The sequence below is a fragment of the Triturus cristatus genome, chromosome 5_2 (assembly GCF_964204655.1).
Source record: "Triturus cristatus chromosome 5_2, aTriCri1.1, whole genome shotgun sequence".
Classification (NCBI taxonomy): Eukaryota; Metazoa; Chordata; class Amphibia; order Caudata; family Salamandridae; genus Triturus; species Triturus cristatus.
In genome coordinates this window covers 1,000,305,885-1,000,329,792 of record NC_140588.1, presented here as the reverse complement: position 1 = coordinate 1,000,329,792, position 23,908 = coordinate 1,000,305,885, and positions in this window count along the sequence as shown.

Sequence of the window (23,908 nt, the reverse complement as noted above, 5' to 3'; positions counted from 1 at the left end):
GTCATCATGGATGGTAGTCAGCATGTACACATCCCTCCTGTCCACAAATTTCACAGCTAGCAGTTCCTCACTACGCAAGGCACTGCACTGTCCCTTCTGAAGCTTTTTGCAAACAAGCTCTTTTGGGTAACCTTTACGGTTCGAGCGGATTGTGCCACAAGCAAAAGTGTCCACTTTGAACAATTCCTTAAACAATTGCACAGTAGTGTAGAAGTTATGAAGGTACAAATGGCAACCTTTGCTAAACAGTCCTCAAGCAAGTTCCCACACAATTTGCTCTGAAACTCCCAAAGTGGACGGACAACCAGGGGGTTTAATAGTTGAATCCGTACCAGTGTACACCCGGAACTTATAGACATATCCTGTCCTACTCAGACAGCATATACATCTTAATTCCACAACGTGCCCTCATGCTAGCAATGTACTGCCTAAAAATCACACTGCCCTTGAACAGGACCAAAGACTCATCAACAGCTATTTCTTTCTCTGGATTATAGATCTCTGAAAATTGATCTACAAAGTGATCAAGAACAGGCCAAAGCATTATCCACAAAATGCAGCATCCCAAGCAAAACTAAATATCGATCACGACTCATAATTGCCATCAAGGGACTGGTAGACCTATATGAAGCCAGGGACGGTTTCCTTATCAAGCCCATCAAAAAAGTAAAACCCAAAAACATCTTAATCAGATGTGTGGGAATCCACCGGGTAACTCTAGAGCGGGGCCTAAGTCTGACACTGTTGTCCCTCAAAAACTGTTCAGCATACAAATTAGTCTGCTCAACAATCTCAGCCCAAAAAAAAACATCATCCATAAACAACTGAAAAAACTGTATAGACAAAAAAAATCACAATCCACTCAACACCCTGCATCACCGCTATAGGCAGGCAACACCGGCTGCACCATGTTTGGATCAACCCAGAGTCCAGCACTTCCAGTAGGAAGCCTTGCAGCCCCAAGCTGCAATCCCGACATCTCTTGCTGCACCATCAACACATCAGTGTCCTCCTCTAAAACAGGCACTTCATCTGCACTGAGAGTAGCTTCATCATCGTGGACAGAAAACTCACTGACAGAATCTTGCACCCCCTTCTCTCCCTCAGACGCACTGTCAGTCTCATAATCCTGCTCAGAGGAAGATTCAAAAAGCATACCAACCACCTGCTGAGCTGTAATTCTACAGCTAGCCATAATCCTTACTAATAAAGGTAACTTGTCAAAAAAGTCAACAACAAACACTTTGTAAAATAAGTAATTAACAAAATGTGGCTTTATCACAAAGACCTATATACACCAAAACTATACCACTCACTGCCAGAAGCAGCTAGACTCCACACCACTTACTCTGCACAGACACAGTATGGATCAACAATACCCCACTAAAAAAGAAAAAGAAAAGAAAGTTACACATAAGACAATGCAAAACACATCACAAAGAATTTCATGCTCAAAACACTAACTAAATATGCTGCCATTATGACACCACTTACCAAAAATTGATTCATGTATGATAATAATACTCATTTGGAATAAACACAACAAAATGTTTTTCTTACTAAATAAATGCAACTACGCAAAACTGCAGAACAACCACTGCCAAAACCGCAAACAGGAATCAAAAGCTTTGCTCTAGAATAAAAAGGAGAACTAAAACATTGCAATCACATATGCAAATAATGAACCAGTCCACATACAATCCACCAGCCAAGCCAACGGGTAGGTGGGCCTAAGAGTATAAGACTGATCGGGGGCAGAAACAGCCAAAATATTCACCACAGTAAACGGGGAGCAACCCTTGCTCAAGAGGCCACTCCCCAACACCAACATTTAAAACACCGTGGTGTGTAATGGCTTCTGCCCCCTTTGGGGTCAGATGGGCCTGAAAACATATGGCTGATCTGACCCCAAAGAAGGCAGAAATGGCCACAATCATCTCCCCTTAAAGGGAAACGATCCTTGCCCAAGGGGCCCGCCCCCAACAACCTTTTTTTAAAAACCTGTTGTCTAGTGGCTTCTGCCCCCCTTGGGGACAGATGGGCCTGAAAACATATGTCCAGTCTGCCCCCAAATGTGGCAGAAACGGGCTCAAGAATCACCCTATAAAGGGGAGCGACCCTTGCCCAAAGGGCCGCTCCCCAACATCCAAAAACAAAAAAACAGATATTCCTGGTGGCCTAGTGGGCCATACAAAATTTAACATAATTAGCCAATCTGCCCCCAAGGGGGGCAGAAACAGCCAAAATAATGCTCCCCAAAGGGAATCGACCCTTGCCCAAGGAGCTGCTCCCCAACATCCCAAAACAAAATACAAAAATCCCCAGTGGCCTAGTGGGCCACACAAAATGTTTATAAAAATCAGCTGACTTGCCACCCCCCAGGTGGCAAAAACAGCCAAAATAATGCTCCCCGAAGGGGAGCAACCCTTGCCCAAGGGTCTGCTCCCCACAAAATTATCCCTGGTAGTCTAGTGTGGCCGAATTAAAACAAAATATGGACCGATCTGCCCCCCAGGGGGACAGAAACGGCCACAATAATGCTCCCCAAAGGGGAACGACCCTTGCCCAAGGGGCCACTCCCCACAAATAAATCCCTGGTGGCCTAGTGGGCCCAATTATTTAAACAAATAGCCAGATCTGCTCCCCAGGGGGGAAGACACAGCTAAAAACATTGCTTCCAAAGGGAAGAGGCCCTTGCCTAAGGGAGCCGCTCCCCACAAACAGTTAAACACCTTTAACATTTAAAAACAAAATCCCCGGTGTCTAGTCGGCATTCCTGCTGCACGATTGCGTGATCGCGCAGCAGGAAAGCTCAAAAGAAGCATCGGAGGAAAGGAAAACCCTTTCTTTTCACCCGATGCCTCTTTTGTTAAACCCCCCCCCCCCCCCAGGAGAAACTCATCTCCTCTTTGCTGGACGTGCAGGAAGCAAATGGCTTCCAGCACGTTTGGTATTATGTAATTACATCAACGCTTGAGGCGCGCTGATGTCATTAGATGAAGTGGAGGGGGGCGGGGGAGGCAAGGGAAGGGCTTTCCCTGCCTTTCCCAGTGAGGGCAACATAAAGAGTGGCCCACGGCGGAGCGCCACGGTCAGCCATGGGTGGGTGCTAGGACAGCAGGGAGCCATCCGCGCACACGCCCACCGTGACGTCGGACGGCTCCCGGACGTCTGACACACAGAAAGAGTTAAGGTACTTTGCTCAGCAGGCCTAACCGGGTCCCTGTATCCAGGCAGTGCTCCATCGCGGTCAGCCTGACCATGTGAGTTTATCCCAGTCTGGCATAAGCAAATGACAACAATTGGTGCGTTGTGGTTCTAGGCATTGTTTTTTTACCTAAAACTTTGAAATTACATATCTCCGGTTCCAACAATTGGATTTTTGTTGTTTGGTGTCAAATAATTTATGACATTTTACTCTACTTTTGTAAAATGGTGTGGAATTTTTCCTGCGTTGTATTTTCACTTTATTACTGTTTGAAATGCTGCATTAATGCTTTAAAATTGCCTCCAAGTTAGGCCTTACTGCTTTTTTGCCAAGCTGCCAGAGGGATAAGCAGAGGTTAACTTGAGGTATGCTTGTGACTTCACGCTGATAGGAATTGTGGTTACTGCTTAAGAAGGGTTTTACCCCCTAAATCAGAAACCCAATCTTCGACAAAATCCCATTGGAATTTTTGGTCTCTGTTACAGGAAAAACCACTCAACAGAATTAGACCACATTTGGCATGAGGACAGAACTTTACTAAAACACAGATCATTATTCTCTCTTATGGATAATTAGAGGAGCAGTTTGACATATTTCTACTACTAAAATGTGCTAGCTTTAAAGGGTTCATCTTTTATGCGGTTAGAAAGTTCGGTGTGTGCATTATTTGTAAACTGGGCACTACAAGGAAGAATTCAAATTTAAAATGAACTGATTTGCCAAGAGGGCTTTTTTCAATTCCAGGTCGGAGGATGGAAAAGAACAGGCGTTGTGATTGGCTACCATAATGTGAAAATGTTATTCTTTGCTACAATTTTTTTTGATGTGAAGGTTTGTTGAAAATGTAACTTTTCTTCATCCACTTTACAAGAAAGGCCAGTATTCGGAGGTCTGCCAAAGTAACTCATATTTAATTTGGATGCACGGGTGCACATAATCACAGCACTAGGATGGCTATGACAAGATTGGTCGATAGACAAAACAGAGTGCACACAGGGAACAGCCTGAGTGGCCTCGAAGGTTGAGAGGTCTCTGCAACAGTTGAAGAGTGGTGGGGGGATACGTCCTCCCTTTTAAGCTCAAAACTACAAACAAGTAGCCCGCCTATGGTTACAAGGAAGATAGTAAGTACTACATAAGGCACGTTGGAATGGGTTTCTGGTAAACCCCTAGTGGGAAAGCTAGCTCCGCATAGCTAGTGCGGGGAAGGAAAAGATTCCTTTTTTATATATATCCTTCACACACTCTATTAGGGTCATACTTCATCATTTGGATCACCCTGACTCCTAAAGGTCAGGGTGGGCTTGACCGTATTTCAGGGAACACCTAGTGATAAAGGGTGACCAGGGGGCTTAACTAGAGATTAGAAATCCCTCACCTTCTCCAAGTTATCCCTTTATTCGTGGAGATGGTGGGGAAAGCTAAAAAAATAGGAAATGGGTAATATGGACTATTATGGTCCTATGACCCAATGTTTTGTTGACCGACATGTTAAAGCCCTACACTGGGGCCTAAAAATGGCCTGGGCTTTCATCAGGGTATCAAATACACACCTCCCTGGAAAGTCAAGTGCACACCTATTTCCTGCACTACATACGTTGGGCACAGATAATACTTGCTCTTCCTGTGTTTCAGTTTTTCTTGTCTCACCTGTAAGAGAAAAACCCATGATACATTTTTGTATAGAGAATTATTACAGCAGGGTTACAGGTGAGCGTACAAAAATATATATTGTAATCAAAGGAATGCCTACATATCCCATTGCATATCCCATTGTTTGTGCTGACTTGAAAAATGTTAGAAAGGCACCAATGTTTGTGATTTAATATCTCAGTAGAATACATGATGGAAGAACTGATGTTTAAAATCGCGAATAAAAATACGTTTTTCACAATCGACCCTTAGAACATTAGTTCTGAACATTTCAGTATCACTTGACCCAAAGCATCAATGTGCACTTGGTGGTATTGTTCACACATTTTTGCTGGAGAATAATTTTACATCTATTTGCATTAACATAAAGACTTCCTCCTGTTGGAACCATTGCTGCATTCATCGGCCACTTAAGTGTTGGAGAAGGGCGGCAAATTGTTGCCAATATACCACTGAATGCACAAACAACATCCTAACACTATACTTCCTAGAACAACCACTATAATCAATCATTTCCAACCCCAACTAGTGAAGAATGAGGTAATAGGACCTCAAAGGGAGGAAATATCTTCATCAGCAAATGTGTGTAGCTGTTGGGCTATTTTATGCATGTTCGCAATAGCCTGATGTATGTTTTTGGAATTGTCCGGTATAAAAATGCACCATTCGATATGCAAAACCCTACATACTCCTCCCCGTTCTGCAAGCAGCATATCGAGAACCATGCGATGTGTAAACCCACAGAACGAATAGTAGTCATCTTTACTGTCATATTATCAAATGCTGACATTATTTCATTTATTGTGGCCTCCAATAACTGTCCCAATCTCCTAAAATTACGGGAATTCATAGCTATTCCAAGTATAGGTAGTATTCCTAATCCAAAGTCATAAGCCTCCTGTCCAGCAGTATCTCTTTGATCTATTGAGAACATGTTTGAGCTATCCCTTTTGTGACGACCAAGAGAACTTCGTAATTTAGCAAACCCATGGTCAGAGGGAATTGCTTGAATGCGGGGAAGAGCTAATCCCAAATAGCAAGATCTCCCCACCCTGGTTGCACCATGGGTAAGCCTTGGAACCACTTATAAAATATATACCTTCACCAGGTGGGAGGGCACGATGAATATGAGAGACACTAGCCATTGAAACATTTACCTTGCAAACACTATTACACAAAAACAGTGAACCATTAGATTGTAGACATATTTACCCAGGTGATATAGTTACCTGGAGAGACTGTGGGGAGGAAATGCCTGAATCAGTGGGTAGAACAGTAGTGTTCATTCTAGTCAGGAATTCAACATACTGAAAGGACATAAAGGAGTTATTAAAAAGACTCTTAATAATGCAGGATGCAGGGACCATAATGTTATGCCTAAAATTGTGCATGAAATCTATTCCATCTGTAATCGATCACTGCACTACTGTCCGAAAAAGAATAAAACAGGAATCATTATAAGGTAATGACAGACACCGAAATGGCATACCTGTTGCAGTATGTGCTGAACTTTTCATACATACCCAATATTTTTGTGAAATATTAATTTGTTTGTAATAGGTGTGAGCCACCTGAACAATAACGTTGTTATGATATTCAACAAAAGGTGATCTAAAGGGGGGGCTAGTAGGTGCAGAAGTGGCCTTCGCCATTATCACATGTACAGGGTGGTAAATCTCATGGTACCAGGTCAAGGCAAATATCAAAATGCAGATAATAAATACCATCAAAATAAAAATCAATTTTTTTTTTCTTTTACTTCTTTACATTTTCAATTACAACAGTTCCTATTAGGTTTTTTCGAGATCTGCCTTAGTGACGGGTGGCCAAATGGATGCATTTCTAAGTGAGCCATAGTCTACAGTGAACTTATTTAACTAATTCACTTCATAAGTTAGTCTCCTAAAGATGGCATTTTTGAGCGCCTGGCAGTTGGTGCTTGATCCGTCCAAAGCACTTTCCTATCTAATCCTGCAGTCTTCTAGGGTGCAGATTGTAGTGGGATGCAGTAGGTGTATAGTCTGTTATTCCAGGTCTGGACACTTTCTTGAAACTTGAACACCATCTTTCCAAAAGCTGCTCCCGCCAGAATGGTGGTGCCCTTTTAACATGGGATAGGTGTACTCAGTTCTTGTGTTTCTCACACTTGCTGAGTTGTCAGCAAGACCTGGATGGGGCCTTTCCATCGTGGCTGCAAACTGTTCTTTCTCAAGAAGTTCCTAGTCAGCACCCAGTCTTGATGACAAGCACATGTTCTTCCAGAGGTGGGGACCAGGTGTTTCTGACCTATTGACGAATTTCGGATAGTCAGTTAGTTCTTTACAATAATCCAACAACATAGGATGTGGCATATCGCGCAGTCTTGATGGAGATGCAAACCCATGGACATTGGCCAGCCGACCCATCACTAATTCATAAGCGGGAATCTATTATTTGCTGTTAAGATTGTTCTCATTGAGTACAACGCTACAGGCAAGGCATCCACCCAACTTAGTTCACTAGATGCACATATTTTTGACAACTTGTGTTTCAGTGTTCCGTTACACTGTTCAACTAACCCTGCAGCTGTAGGATGATAAACTGAATCAAATTTCTGTCTTATACCTAAACCGTTACATACCAAATCCATTATTTCATATGTACTCCATTGCCACTTCAAATTCTCCAGGCAAGCAGAACCATGGAAAATATTCCCTCAACAGTACCTTTACTGTATTTAAAGCAGTGTTGTCTTTCAAAGGGACGGCCCCAACCCAATTGCTAAACCTGCATATTACAACCAGCATATATGCTCCCCATTGCTTGTGGACATCTGGACAAAATCTATCTGCAGCATTCAAAGGGATACTCTGCCATGCAAAATTGACCTGTTGGTAGTGCAATTCCTTTTCTCACATTATGCCGAGCACAAAGGACACTATTTTTACAAAGAAATGATATCCACCTTAACCATATTCTTAAAATTGTGTTTACTTTACAATCCGCTCCAACATGAGCTGATCCATGTATCATTTGGACCATAGGTAAAACAAAACTGTCTGGTAGATTCCATCTATTTCCATTTGGACCTTCCATCCATGCTTGATATGTTGGTCAAACACATTTCCTTTTTCCTGCTACTTTTTCTTCTCTTCCTCATCTGCCAAATGTTGTACTTTCTTCGCCTCTGCATAAGGGTTATACACCTCTCATTCATCATCTGTCGTTCCAACCACATACATCAGTGACTGTTCAGTCAAAGCTGTAGTTCGCACTATCTCAGCTGTAAAAATATTCCCTTGTTCCACCTCATCTGTTACTTTCCAGTGTGCACTGAATTTAATGATAGCTAATCTTTTTGGGAGGGTGATAGCATTCAAAAGCCTAGAAATGAGATGTCCATGTTGTATCTTACCTCCACTAGAAGTAATAAATCCTCTTTCGGCCCCTATGCGGCTAAAATTATGGGCCATGCCAAATTCGCACTGACTATCAGTGTATACGTTTACCTTTAACCCTTCTAACAATTCAGGGCTAACAACTCTGCAGCCTGCGCTGATGTTTGTTCTATTCTGCATGTCTCAACTACAGTATAATTGGTGGTAATTGCGTAGGCAGCCGAGATAGTCCCATCCGGTTTCTTTAGACAAGACCCATCTACAAACATAGTACCATCAACAATTGGCGTTGGTACATCCACCAGGTTCACTCGACCTTTTGTCTCAGTTTCAGTAAAAACCACATAGTCATGTTGTACTTCATCCTGTTCCAAAGGAAAAGTCATCAGAGTGGCTGGGTTTATTCTGTTACATTGTTCCAGAGTGACTTTTTGGAGCCATCAGAGGCAGTTCACATTGCGTCAGTCTGGCATTAGTTACATTTTGCGTTTTTGTTTTATTCAATAGTATGTCAATTGAATGAGGAACATATACTATGACCTCGTGTCCCAAAATAATTAAATCTGCCTGTTTTCAAGCAGCTGGTGTCGCATCAATATTTCGGAGGCAGCTTGGTAGGCCCCTTGCTACCGCATTCAATGTTGAGGAAAAATAGGCACATGGTCTATTCTTCTCTCCTTGTTTTTGTGTTAGTACAGCCAAAGCACAGCCATCTTTTGCATGCAAAAATAAAGAAAAGCGGTTATACCCAAAGCAGGTGCAATACAAAGAGCTTCTTTCAGGGTGATAAAGCTATGCTGATGTTCGGCATGCCATGGAACTGGGACTGATATGTCTTTAAGCATCAAGGGCAGTAAAGGCTTCGCAATGAAGGAAAGATTTGGTACCCATTGTCTACAGAATGAGAACATGCCTTAAAAAGCACGTGCGTGTTTTTGTATGGTAGGTCGAGGTATGTTTTGATTTGTCTTAATGCAATCAGGTGACGGTCTCCTCCCCACTTTCGACAGGAGGTGATCTAAGTAGGTGCCCTCCTGTTGACAATATTGCAATTTTGATAGCGACACCTTATGTCTGTTTAAAGCCAGGAAGAAGTACTTTACGTGAAACGTTCTTGCAATCTTCTTCACATTCTGCTGTTATTAATAGGTCATCTATATATTGTAGTAATGTTGTTCCTGCTGGCAGTATACAATTATTGAGCTGTTTCTCAAGTGCTTGGTTATAAATACTTGGTCTTTCTGTATACCCTTATCGTGCACGCTAGAAGACATAAGATTTACCTTGAAAACTGGAGGCAAACAAATATTGGCTTTCTTCACGAATGGGTTTACTAAAAAATGCGTTTTAGAGATCTACTACTGTAAACCATTTTGAATTCGCTGGGATAGAAGAAAACATTGCGGTAATATCTGGGACCACCGGATATTGAGGCTTAAAGCCGGGTCTGGTGGCTCAGTGGATTATTGCATCCACTTCAGGGGCCTGTGTTCGACCTCATGGTCACAGGTTCAAATCCTGTGGGTCCATTCAGCCTTTCATCCATCAGAGGTCAATAAAATGAGTACCATTGAGTTGGGTAACAATAAAAATCTGTTATTCAGCGCCAAGGTACATGCGCTTTACAAATACACGTTATGTTAACTATTAATTGCTCGCAAATCAACTACCATATGATATTTAATCTGTCCTGTACCATCATCTCTTTTAGGCACTGGTAAAATAGGGCTGATACATACATTTCCAGACACACCTCGAATTATTCCCTTATCCAATACAATAATCCAGTATAACCTATTTTAGTTCTTCTACACTTTCCTTTGTTATCTTGTATTGAGGTATGCGAGGCAGCACAGCATTATTGTTCACCTTTATATGAACTGGGATTATTTGCATATAACCAGTGTCATTTGGCCCACAATTTTGGATCTGTCGACAATAACTCTTTGGCCAAATCATTTCTCCCTGTCACCATGTAGGGCTCGACTACGATGTCGGGTGGAAAGCCTCCGACAGCTACATAAGTTAGTGCCAAAGCCCAACTTACTCAGTACCATAAACAAATAGGGCCATTCTATACCGTCAAACCAGGGGCGTAACAAACGCCCCCGCAGCCCCCGCGGTGCGGGGGGGCCCCCAGTCTTCGGTAGGTGAAGGGGGCCCCCTCAGCTCTGTGAGTGAAAAGGCTTGCTCTAAAAAGCAGGTGCAGCCTGCAGCCTGCTCTGCGCTCCTCCCGTAGACCCAGGGCAGGACTGAAGAGAAACAAAGTAACAAGTTACATTGTTTCTCTTCAGTCAGAGCCCGGGAAAAAGGATGGGGCCCTGCACTCTTCAGAAACACGGCTTTCAGGGAGAGAGGTTAGACTTGTAAAGAGCAGGACAGATCACATTCTGCAGCGTTGTCGGTAAGTCTAGCAGTTTTAATTGTGAGCTCCTTCAAAAACATGCTATGTTGTGGGTTGAGAACAAATGCCTAATATGTTTTAAAATGCAGCATTTACATTTCTACAGATAGGTTATCTGGGACTTTAATTAGTCCCAGCTGTAAATATCCTCCTGTCGCTGACCCTTTTCTTTGTCTCACACCACTAACAAGTGCAGGATATGTTACCTCCTGCCAGGCCCGGTTCTAGAGGGTGGGGTGGGCCGGGTGGGCCAGGCCCACCCAAACATGAGCCATGGCCCTCCCAGTGAATCTGCCACCGATGTACAACTACAATAAAAACTGTGCAGATAACTGGTGATTTACGATCCTGCTGCAGAGTAACCATTTGTCTGTTGGTAGTTTTTAAATGCTGATAAACTGAATTTTATGGGAATAGCTCAGTGGGTTACTACCTCTGTCACAGATATCCTTGTGTTACTTGCAGTTCAGAAGTTACTATCCTAACATAGGACAGTGACCTATGAACTGTCTTTAAAGAGCTGCATACAAACTTCGCTTTTTTGTATTGTGATATAGTTAGAACTTCTCCATTCCTTCATTATTCTAATGTTGCCAAAAAGAGTTTGTTTGGGAAGTTATTACATTTTTATCAGTAAAGCCAACCCCCAACCACTGGAGTACTCTTTAAATCCTGAGTTTGTGCTTCTCCAGTCCAAACCCTCGTAAAATATATTGCCCACTAGTATGGATGACGTGATTTCTACACCTTGTAATCCTCATTGGCTTATGTGACATTCCCCATAGACTGATTTATTGTCTCTGTATGATGCGTGCTGTTATGTAAAGTACTGTGACACCCTACACTCATATGAGCGCTGTACAACAAATGGAATGGATATGAGGGGCAACGGAGAGATGAGGGGCACAAGTGGAGGGTGGCAGTGAGGGAATCCGAGGAAGAGGTCATGGGGTGGGGAGCTACGGAGAGATGAGGGGCGCTGGTGGAGGGTGGCAGTGAGGGAGTCAGAGGAGGAGGTCACGGGGTGGGGGGAACTACAGAGAGATGAGGGGCACTAGTGGAGAGTGGCAGTGAGGGAAGCTGAGGAGGAGGTCCTGGAGTGGGGGTGGAGTTGCGGAAAGATGAGGGGCACTAGTGGAGGGTGGCAGTGAGGGAAAACGAGGAAGAGGTAATGGGGTGGGGAGCTACAGTGAGATGAGGAGCACTGGTGGAGGGTGGCAGTGAGGGAGTCAGAGGAGGTGGTCACGGGGTGGGGGGAACAGCAGAGAGATGAGGGGCACTAGTGGAGGGTGGCAGTGAGGGAATCCGAGGAGGAGGTTACAGGGTGGAGGGGAACTACAGAGAGATGAGGGGTACTGGTGGAGGGCGGCAGTGAAGAAATCTGAGGAGGAGGTCATGGGGTGGGGGGGAACTACAGAGGGATGAGGGGTGCTGGTGGAGGGAGCAGTGAGGGAATCTGAGGAGGAGGTCATGGGGTGGGGGGCTATGTAGAAAAGAGGGGCACTAGTGGAGGTTGGCAGTGAGGGAAGCGGAGGAGGAGGTCATGAGGTGGGGGAACTACAGAGACCTGAGGGGCACTAGTGGGGGGTGGCAGTGATGGAATCCAAAGAGGAGGTCACGGGTGGGGGGATCTACGGAGAGATGAGGGGTGCTGGTGGAGGGTGGCAGTGAAGGAATCTGAGGAGGAGGTTATGGGGATGGGGGGAATTATGGAGAAATGAGGGGCACTGGTGGAGGGTGGCAGTGAGGGAATCTAAGGAGGAGGTCAGGGGTGGGGGGGAACTACAGAGAGATGAGGGGCGCTGGTTGAGGGAGCAGTGAGGGAATCTGAGGAGCAGGTCATGGGGTGGGGGGGCTACAGAGAAATGAGAGGCACTAGTGAAGGATGGCAGCGAGGGAAGCCGAAGAGGAGGTCATGGGGTGGGGGGAACTATAGAGAGATGAGGGGCACTAGTGGAGGGTGGCAGTGAAGGAATCTGATGAGGGGGTCATGGGGGGGAACTACAGAGAGATGAGGGGCACTGGTGGAGGGTGGCAGGGAATCTGAGGAGGAGGTCATGGGGTGGGGGGAAATACGAAGCTATGAGGGGCGCTGGTGGAGGGTGGCAGTGAGGGAATCTGAGGAGGAGGTCATGGGGTGTGGGGGAGCTACAGAAAGATGGGGGACATTGGTGGAGGGTGGTAGTTAGGGAGTCTGAGGTGGAGGCCATGAGGGGGAGTGGCTATGGCGAGATGAAGGGTACTGTTGGAGGGTGGTAGTTAAGCTATCTACAGAGAAAGAGGTCAAAAAAGAGGTCAAAAAGACGTTTGCACCAGCAATAAAGCCGGCCCTGTCATGGCCTTTCTGTTTTCATTTATTTAATTAACAGTCAGGTGATTAGGACAACTGTGGAGCATACTTTATCATGCATACTAATTATTTTTACTGCTATATTCAATGTTTCAAGTTTGAAGGTGATTTTACTATTGTTTTTTACTGGGAATAGTGAAAGTGGAACTGAATGGTGGCTGATATGGGGCTAGGGCCCAAGGTCAGGTGTGAGATAAGGTGTGATGGAGAAGGGTGGTAGAAAAGTGGATAATCAAGCCTGTAAGAGAGTGCGCTGCAGAGTCAGAGGTCAGGTGGAGGTAGTAATGAAGAGGGTTTCTCCCTGAAGGATCGCACATAGGAAGCCCGGGATGTGTCACTTGCTAGATACTCCCACCTTAGAAACTTCCTCTTCCCATCAAAGGGACATTGCATGGAAGAAAAGCACTTTTTGAGAGTGATAACATTTAGAAAGAGACTTTGAAAAGAGTGCGTTTTACTGTGCCTTGTAAGTGTAAGGAGAGATAAAGGAGGGCCCAGAAGCAGGCCTGGCTAGATATATAAGCGATAAATCGGGCCAGCAGTGGCCCACCCGAATGTACCCTTGGCCCACCCAAATAAAAATTCCCGGAGCCGGGCCTGCCTCCTGCCCCCAATTTTACCATTCCCCGTCCCACCCTTCGTGTTAGTTGGCACTAGCTTGGTTTTATTTTACCTTTGCCAATGCTTGATTACTTGCTTCACAAGCATTGGCTGCCGCTGCATGGCTCCCACGTGCTGGCCTCACACTTCGTAGCTGAGGAGACCCGTCCCCTGTTGCTGTAGACGCCTTGGTGCTGTTGCTCCACCCTGGTGTAGGCTGCCAGCTCCTCACCCTGCTCCTAAACCTCTTACTCATCAGCTCACAGCCTCACCTCTACCGGGGCACATGAGCTGAGCTACCGGGAGCCGTTTGTGTTGGTCTTGGTGCTGTTCTGTGGTATTGCTTGCTGTGCTGGAAGGAGAGAGGGCTCCTTCCTGTCCACCTCTAAACAGGTGCCGGGGACTACAGAGAAAGGGGGCCGGGATTGACTACCCTTGTTGCATGTGACAATAAATGACCTAGTATTACATTCTCTCTATAATGGTGAGTTCAAATCAGAACATGCCAAATGGGGCCCTCGTGGTAAACACACTGCTACTGGGCGCCAGAGACACACAAAAATCACTATTCGGCTCCCGGGCATCGGCTAAGCTTTATCCAAACAGTTCTGAAGTGCTGCTCACGTGGTATTAAGAAGTCTTTTCTTGCACTTTTTCGTCGAACAGCACGTCACAGAGACCGGTCTGTGTGCAACCCATTAATAAAACAAATTGCACCTCTGCCAGTGGCATAGTGTTAACTTTTGTTGAAATAGTGCCAAGAAACACGCTTATGCTGTTTGTGAGCGCTATAAAACACATAAATTGTACCTATTTCAGCTGCACGCAAGTTACCAACTGAAGCGTGTTACAATAGCGCTTAATGGAAGGTCCTTGCTCTTCATCTGATGTGTGCATAAATTGAAAAGCATGTCACGCTTTGTTAGTACTGGAGTCGTAGAAGAATATGGAAGGATTTGCTGTCTTCGTCTTTCTTTTCTCATCTTGGTCTCTTTCAATCTTACTTTCATTAATCTTGCACTTAATTTACTAACTTTTCCTACTTATGCCTACTGCTGATTTTTGTTTCTACTCATAGGTTTCATACTTCCTCTTACTGTGCTACGTAACCTCTTAATTTTACCTTTCTCTTACACCTCATATTTGTTCCCACTCTTACGTTTTATTATTCCAACATACTCTTGCTTCCACTTACAATTTATTACGCCTGTTTCCTCCTGCTCTTACTCATTTCTCCTCTTACTCCTATTACGTCTTCTAACTGCTATTCTTACTTTTGCTACCATATTTATCAATGCCCTTATTACCATTAACTTAGTCCTACCTACTCCTACTTGCACTCTTACTCCTGCATACTCCTACTTGAACCTACCTTCCGCTACTTTTACATCTACATACTTCAGCTCTTCTGCTTAGCCCTTCGAATGCCTATTCTTACTCATACTTGGGAGAGGAGTTGGCCTAACGGCTAGGGCGGTTGACCTCGAATCTGGGGAACTGGGTTCAAGTCTCAGCAATGACGCTGAACATCCTGTGATTCTGGGCAAATCTCTTAATCTCCCTGTGCCTAACAAATATGAATGTGTCCTCATGTAACGCAACTGGTGCTCATGTAAAGCGCTATGATACCCGATACGGGTCAAGTTCGAGCTATATAAAACTCCATAAAATAAATAAAAATAAAAAAAATGAACAGGATCTGCTCGGTCGCATTGGAAGGTAAACAAGCATTTGCAACGCAATTGGTCTCGCATTTGTGAGAGTTAGAGCTATTGACATTGTAAAGGACAGTGTATTTTACCTATGTGTTTTCTGCTTGGAGTGGAGTGAATGTGTGTGGTGTCAAGTGGACATATGTGGTTTGGATTGGAATTGTTAGTTGTGGAATTGTGTTGTGTGGATTGGATCTGTGTGGCGAAATAATGTAATTATGTGTATAGTAATTGTGTGGTATTGAGTGTACTGGAATTATGTGGAGTGGGATTGTGTGTCATGGAGTGGGATTGTGTGTCTTGGAGTGAGATTATCTGGAATGGTATTTTGCGTTGTGGAGTGGTATGTAGTGGAGTTTACTTATGTGGTGTGCTGTTAAATATTATAGCATGATGTGGAATTTTGTGGTGTAGATTGGATGTATGTGGTGTGTTATGTAATTCTGTTGTTGGTTTGAATTATGTAGTTTGTTGTTGAATTATGTGGTGTGGAATGGAAATGTGTAGAGTTGAAATGTGTGACGTGGAAGTGTTCGCTGCTGGGTGAAAATTATGTTGAGTGGTATTATGAGGCATGGTGTGAAGTGTAGTTATGTGGAATGTTGCTACGTGACAGACTGGATTTATGTGGAGTGTATTTATGCAATATGGATGAGAGCATAATTATGTGGAGGTTAATTATGTGGTGCTGAGTGGTATTATGTGGAGTAATTATGTGTGATGAATTGTGTGGGGATGAATTGTGGAATTGTGATGTGTGGAATTATGTGGCATGGTGTGGTGTATAATTGTGCGGAGTGGAATTATGTAGCATTTTGCAGAGTTGTATTTTGTGGAGGGTAATTCTGTGTTTTGGAGTTGCGTGTAAATATGTTGTGTGACTTATAATTATATAGGTTGAAGTGGAATTATGTGTACTTGTGGAGTGTAATTATGTGGTTTGGAGTGCTATTAAGTTGTGTGGAATGTTATTATGTGATGTGGAATTATGAGGTATGAAGTGAAGTAGAAATCAGGGGCGTAACAAACGCCCCCGCAGCCCCCGCGGTGCGGGGGGGCCCCCAGTCTTCGGTAGGTGAAGGGGGCCCCCTCAGCTCTGTGAGTGAAAAGGCTTGCTCTAAAAAGCAGGTGCAGCCTGCAGCCTGCTCTGCGCTCCTCCCGTAGACCCAGGGCAGGACTGAAGAGAAACAAAGTAACAAGTTACATTGTTTCTCTTCAGTCAGAGCCCGGCGGAAAAAGGATGGGGCCCTGCACTCTTCAGAAACACGGCTTTCAGGGAGAGAGGTTAGACTTGTAAAGAGCAGGACAGATCACATTCTGCAGCGTTGTCGGTAAGTCTAGCAGTTTTAATTGTGAGCTCCTTCAAAAACATGCTATATTGTGGGTTGAGAACAAATGCCTAATATGTTTTAAAATGCAGCATTTACATTTCTACAGATAGGTTATCTGGGACTTTAATTAGTCCCAGCTGTAAATATCCTCCTGTCGCTGACCCTTTTCTTTGTCTCACACCACTAACAAGTGCAGGATATGTTACCTCCTGCCAGGCCCGGTTCTAGAGGGTGGGGTGGGCCGGGTGGGCCAGGCCCACCCAAACATGAGCCATGGCCCTCCCAGTGAATCTGCCACCGATGTACAACTACAATAAAAACTGTGCAGATAACTGGTGATTTACGATCCTGCTGCAGAGTAACCATTTGTCTGTTGGTAGTTTTTAAATGCTGATAAACTGAATTTTATGGGAATAGCTCAGTGGGTTACTACCTCTGTCACAGATATCCTTGTGATACTTGCAGTTCAGAAGTTACTATCCTAACATAGGACAGTGACCTATGAACTGTCTTTAAAGAGCTGCATACAAACTTCGCTTTTTTGTATTGTGATATAGTTAGAACTTCTCCATTCCTTCATTATTCTAATGTTGCCAAAAAGAGTTTGTTTGGGAAGTTATTACATTTTTATCAGTAAAGCCAACCCCCAACCACTGGAGTACTCTTTAAATCCTGAGTTTGTGCTTCTCCAGTCCAAACCCTCGTAAAATATATTGCCCACTAGTATGGATGACGTGATTTCTACACCTTGTAATCCTCATTGGCTTATGTGACATTCCCCATAGACTGATTTATTGTCTCTGTATGATGCGTGCTGTTATGTAAAGTACTGTGACACCCTACACTCATATGAGTAGCGCTGTACAACAAATGGAATGGATATGAGGGGCAACGGAGAGATGAGGGGCACAAGTGGAGGGTGGCAGTGAGGGAATCCGAGGAAGAGGTCATGGGGTGGGGAGCTACGGAGAGATGAGGGGCGCTGGTGGAGGGTGGCAGTGAGGGAGTCAGAGGAGGAGGTCACGGGGTGGGGGGAACTACAGAGAGATGAGGGGCACTAGTGGAGAGTGGCAGTGAGGGAAGCTGAGGAGGAGGTCCTGGAGTGGGGGTGGAGTTGCGGAAAGATGAGGGGCACTAGTGGAGGGTGGCAGTGAGGGAAAACGAGGAAGAGGTAATGGGGTGGGGAGCTACAGTGAGATGAGGAGCACTGGTGGAGGGTGGCAGTGAGGGAGTCAGAGGAGGTGGTCACGGGGTGGGGGGAACAGCAGAGAGATGAGGGGCACTAGTGGAGGGTGGCAGTGAGGGAATCCGAGGAGGAGGTTACAGAGTGGAGGGGAACTACAGAGAGATGAGGGGTACTGGTGGAGGGCGGCAGTGAAGAAATCTGAGGAGGAGGTCATGGGGTGGGGGGGAACTACAGAGAGATGAGGGGCGCTGGTGGAGGGAGCAGTGAGGGAATCTGAGGAGGAGGTCATGGGGTGGGGGGCTATGTAGAAATGAGGGGCACTAGTGGAGGTTGGCAGTGAGGGAAGCGGAGGAGGAGGTCATGAGGTGGGGGAACTACAGAGACCTGAGGGGCACTAGTGGGGGGTGGCAGTGATGGAATCCAAAGAGGAGGTCACGGGTGGGGGGATCTACGGAGAGATGAGGGGTGCTGGTGGAGGGTGGCAGTGAAGGAATCTGAGGAGGAGGTTATGGGGATGGGGGGAATTATGGAGAAATGAGGGGCACTGGTGGAGGGTGGCAGTGAGGGAATCTAAGGAGGAGGTCAGGGGTGGGGGGGAACTACAGAGAGATGAGGGGCGCTGGTTGAGGGAGCAGTGAGGGAATCTGAGGAGCAGGTCATGGGGTGGGGGGGCTACAGAGAAATGAGAGGCACTAGTGAAGGATGGCAGCGAGGGAAGCCGAGGAGGAGGTCATGGGGTGGGGGAACTATAGAGAGATGAGGGGCACTAGTGGAGGGTGGCAGTGAAGGAATCTGATGAGGGGGTCATGGGGGGGGAACTACAGAGAGATGAGGGGCACTGGTGGAGGGTGGCAGGGAATCTGAGGAGGAGGTCATGGGGTGGGGGGAAATACGAAGCTATGAGGGGCGCTGGTGGAGGGTGGCAGTGAGGGAATCTGAGGAGGAGGTCATGGGGTGTGGGGGAGCTACAGAAAGATGGGGGACATTGGTGGAGGGTGGTAGTTAGGGAGGCTGAGGTGGAGGCCATGAGGGGGAGTGGCTATGGCGAGATGAAGGGTACTGTTGGAGGGTGGTAGTTAAGCTATCTACAGAGAAAGAGGTCAAAAAAGAGGTCAAAAAGACGTTTGCACCAGCAATAAAGCCGGCCCTGTCATGGCCTTTCTGTTTTCATTTATTTAATTAACAGTCAGGTGATTAGGACAACTGTGGAGCATACTTTATCATGCATACTAATTATTATTTTTTTTTTTTTTTTTTTTTTTTTTTTTGAAACCGTTTATTGCAGTTTATAGAAGTTACAGGTATGGGCCTACAACCACCCGGCCGGCCGCTAGAGCATCAAAAGCATATTACATACATACAGCAAAAAGCTTTCTCAGCGGTGCACAGTAGGAAGACAGGAGTGATCAATGGTGCAGGCCTCACAGCTCCATGCCCACAGTACGGTTCCATTTTCTTAACGCAAAACAACGTAAACAAACCACAACCGCAAGGCAACCCTCGATCCAAAGTGACAACACGTGCTCCATAAGTGGGGGATCCAAACCAGCAGCAAAATTCTGAAGAGGGGGACGGGAGTAGATCAGGGACTGGGGGACCGCGCGCCCGCGGCCAAGGGAGGGGCGCCATCTAGGGAGACGGAGCCGGCGAGGCCGCCGGTAGCAGCGGCGGCTCACAAATACCCCCGCGGTAGGCGTTCCAGGGGCCCCAGAGTTTCATCCACGCCCCAGGCTTACCCCTCGCCACATACACCACCTTTTCACGAAACATACACCAATCCATATGCTCTTTCCAGGCCGACACCGCAGGGGGCCTCTGGGATCCCCACAATTGGGCAATATCACGCTTGGCTATCATGTATCCCAGAGTCACCCACCGCGCCTGCGGGACCGAGTAGTCATTTGGTTCCCAGACATTCAGCAAGCATCTCCTCGCTTCAGGCAGCAGCGCGACACGCGTAACCATTCGTAGAACCTCATGCACACCACGCCAGAATCGCTCCACCTTCGGGCACTCCCACAGTATATGCATGAAAGTCGCCAACGCACCACAGCCACGCTTACACATTCCATCACCGGCAAAACCCATACGTAAAAGCCTTGGCCCCGTCACGTAGACCCGGTGAAGGATCTTGAGCTGGACGAAACGAAGGCGAGCCGGGATGGCCACCTCTTTCGGAGAGGCCACCGCGGAGATCCAATCCTCGTCGTCCAGCTCCAGCCCGTCGGCAACCCAAGCCTCGCGGAGACTAGTCAGCAGACACGATCTATCGTTAATCAATTTTTTGTATATGAGGGAGATCGTGCTGTCCGGGACATGGCCATCTAGCACTCTGTCCTCCAGGGGGGAAGACTCCGGAATGGATGCAACATCCGGGAAGACGGAGCCCAGCGCATGGCGGACCTGTAGGTACCGAAAGTACTCACTGCCCTGCAGCTGAAACTCCGCCTGCAGCGTCTCAAAAGTTTTGAATCCCCCCCTCGTCCAGAGATCTCCCACCGTGCTGATTCCGATCGTGTCCCACTTCTCGAAGCCCTTCGACGTCCACAGGGAGCCCAACCTCTCAGATGCATACAGCGGAGACGCTCGGGTCAAACGGTCCTTCCACCCCATAGCTGCATTAGCCGCGTGCCAGACACGCACCATGACACGCGTCGGTCCCGTCAAACGGGAGTCGGGCGCGCCAGAGTAGAGCGCTCGATTATAATCGCCACCGGGCAGAAGCGTCCCGTCCATCTCAAATGCCGGGTTCAAGGCGGGCCCGTAAAGGCCATGATTAATTGCCGCTAGTTGGGAGGCCCAGTAGTACCGTTTGATGTCCGGGAGGGCGACCCCTCCATCGTACCACGGGAGCGTCAATTTAGCCAGAGCAATACGCGGCCTCCCGTCCCAGAACAGGCGCCGCTGGAGGCCCTCCACCTCGCGAAAGTAGCGTGCCGGGACCAGGTCCATGGTATTCTGGAGGGCGTAGAGGAAGCGCGGCAGGGACATCATTTTAAATAAGGCCGCTCGGCCGAGCGGCGAGAGCGGCAGACGCCGCCAGCGCACCACGTCCTCCCTCAGACGCTGGAGGGGGGGTAGCAAGTTCCGCTCATAGCGGGCCTCCGGGTCAAGAGTGATATATATACCCAGGTACCGGAAACCCTGGGAGGCAATCTGGATCGGACAGTCCCGTGGCAAGACCGGGGCCTCCCCGGAGAGCACATAGACACAGGATTTCGCCCAGTTGATGACCAGGCCTGAGTTGCGACCGAAGGAGCGCAAAACATCAACCAGGACGATCAGTGACTTGCGCGGGGAGGCGAGATACAAAAGGATATCGTCAGCATAGAGGGACACGCGGTCCTCATGCTCGGGGGTCCAGCGGAGACCACGGATAGAAGGGTGCCACCGCAACCACTCCGCCAGGGGCTCCATGGCCAGGGCGAACAGGAGAGGCGACAGGGGACAACCCTGTCGCGTGCCCCGCCCCAGCGCGAATGGGGCAGATACTCGCCCATTCACCACCACCTGCGCCAACGGGCCCGAATATAGCAATTTGACCCAGCTGACGAAACCCGGGCCGAACCCAAACTTCGCCAGCATCGCCCAAATATATGGCTATTCGAGCGTATCAAACGCCATGGTGGCGTCCAAGGACGCCAAGATGGCCGGCTCCCGCACAAATGGGACACGCGCGAGCACCCCGTGTAAGCGCCGCAGATTAAGCGCCGTGTTGCGGTGTGGTATAAAGCCCGATTGGTCTTGGTGGACCAAATCGCCCACCACGCCAACCAACCGGTTGGCCAACACCTTGGCGAGGATTTTGGGCTCCGCGTTCAGAAGCGAAATCGGCCTATAGGATGTGACCCGCTCACGGGGCTTCCCCTCCTTATGGATCACCACAATTGTAGCCAGACGCTGGTCCGGCGGGAGGGAGCCCTGCGAGTGGGCCGCAAGGAACATCGCGCGCAGGTGGGGCGCCAACACATCCGGGCGTAGCTTGTATAGCTCAATGGGAATACCATTGGGGCCCATGGCCTTGCCGGATGCAACCGAGCGAATAGCCGAGGCAATTTCGTCCGAGGTGGGCGGGGCATCCAGCGAATCCCTGTCCTCCACCGTAAGGGAGGGCAGTGCGATGTCCCGAAGCAAGGCATGGGAATCTTCCTCCGAGCAGGGAGAAACCGGGGAGTAGACTTCGCGGAAATAATCCGCGAAGCAGGAGGCAATGGCTTCCGGCTCAGTGACGCACACACCATCCACGCTCTCAATTAAAGGCACCACGCGGCTCGCTCTTTCCCTCTTGTCCAACCACGCAATCAATTTGCCAGCCTTGTCACCCACATCATACAATCGCCCCTGCTGCTCTCTACTGAGGCCCCTGGCCGCCTCCGCGACGAGGGCCCGATAGGCCGCCTGCTTTAAGTGCAAAACATGCAACTTGGCGTCTGTTACCCCGCTCCCCAGGTCACCCTCCAGTTCTGCAATCTCGGCCTCAACCCGGGTCACCTCCTCCCGCTCGCGCCGCCGGGCATTGGAAATAAAGGAGAGGGCCTCCCCTCTAAGAACCACCTTGAAAGCCTCCCACAGGGAGATGGCAGACGGGACCGACCCCACATTCTCATCGAAATAGCGCTGTAAGGATTTGATCAAGTCGGCACGAATGGTGGGGTCGCGCAAATACCATGCATTGATCGGGGCCACTCTGCCATCCCCCCTCGGGAAGACATCGAAATGCAACAACAATGGGGAGTGGTCTGAGATACCCCGTGCCAAATGGCGCACCTCCCCCACCCTCCCTGCCTGGGCCGCCGGGACAAGGATGTAATCAAGCCGCGAGAGGCTACCATGGGCCCCCGAGTGGAAGGTGTACTGTTGCAATACGGGATGCTTTAAGCGCCAGCAATCCACCAGGCCCAGCGTGTCTAAAAGGCCGGGCAGCCACGCCTGTGCCCGGGGGAGGTCCCTAGGGGGATGGCGATCCATAGACCCAGAGGCAACCGCGTTAAAGTCCCCTCCAACCACCAACAGGCCACCCGGAAGGTCCAGAAGGAGGCGCCCCAGGTCCGCAAATGTAGTGGCTTGTAACCCAGGCGGGACGTACACTGATATAAAGATAAACACTCTACCCTCCATTCGTCCCACCAGAACAGTGTAACGTCCCCTCTCATCATGGCGCACCTCGTCAATCTCCAACGGGAGCGAGTTCTTGACCATAATACCCACCCCCCGCGAGCCCGAAGTGAAGCCGGAGTGGGCCGCCAAACGATATCCCCGCCGATTCATTGCATGAAAGGTGTTACCTATAAGGTGTGTCTCCTGCAGGAAGACAACATCTGGAGAAATACGTTTTAAATACTGCAGGACCACACCACGCTTAATCCTATCCCCCAGGCCGTTAACATTCCATGACAACACAATCAAATCCCTACCCCCCATCATACGTCAAAACAATCGGTCGCCCCCCACCGAGCATCTTAAAAACAACAAAACAGTTGCGGGTTTGCCTTGCGGTGCTAACAAACAACACACCCCCCCCACCCCCCGGTCCCAACAGAACTCCCCCCTCCCTGCACCCCTGCATGAGCCCAGACAGCCCCCCCAAAGTGCAGTGTGCCTGTCGCCCCATAGCTAAGTACTAACTAGTCCCCCCGAGGAGGAGGGAAGCCCCCAGCAGACCCCACCCGACCTCCCTGGGAGGGGAACATACGAAAGCAATATATGGTAAAGGAACAATATCCAGAGCAAGGCCTATACAGTCACCCCTCAATTCTGATCCGGCGGGCCCTCCCCGCCAGCCGCGCCCCCCCCACCCCGATCTCCAGGCAAAGTATCTAACCAGTCCCCAGCCACCTCGGGCCGGTCGAAGAAGTGCGTACGGCCATCCACCTCCACCCTCAGCTTAGCCGGAAAGAGCATTGAGTACTTGAGGTTTAGGTCCCTTAGGCGACGTTTAATACCAAGAAAGCTCTGTCGCTGCTTCTGGACCGCCGGAGTAAAGTCTGGGTAGAAGTGTACATCCATGTTGTCCAGCCTGACCGGTCCCTGTTGCCTGGAGGTCTGGAGGATGGCGTCTCTGTCCCGGAAATTAAAAATCCGGGCAAT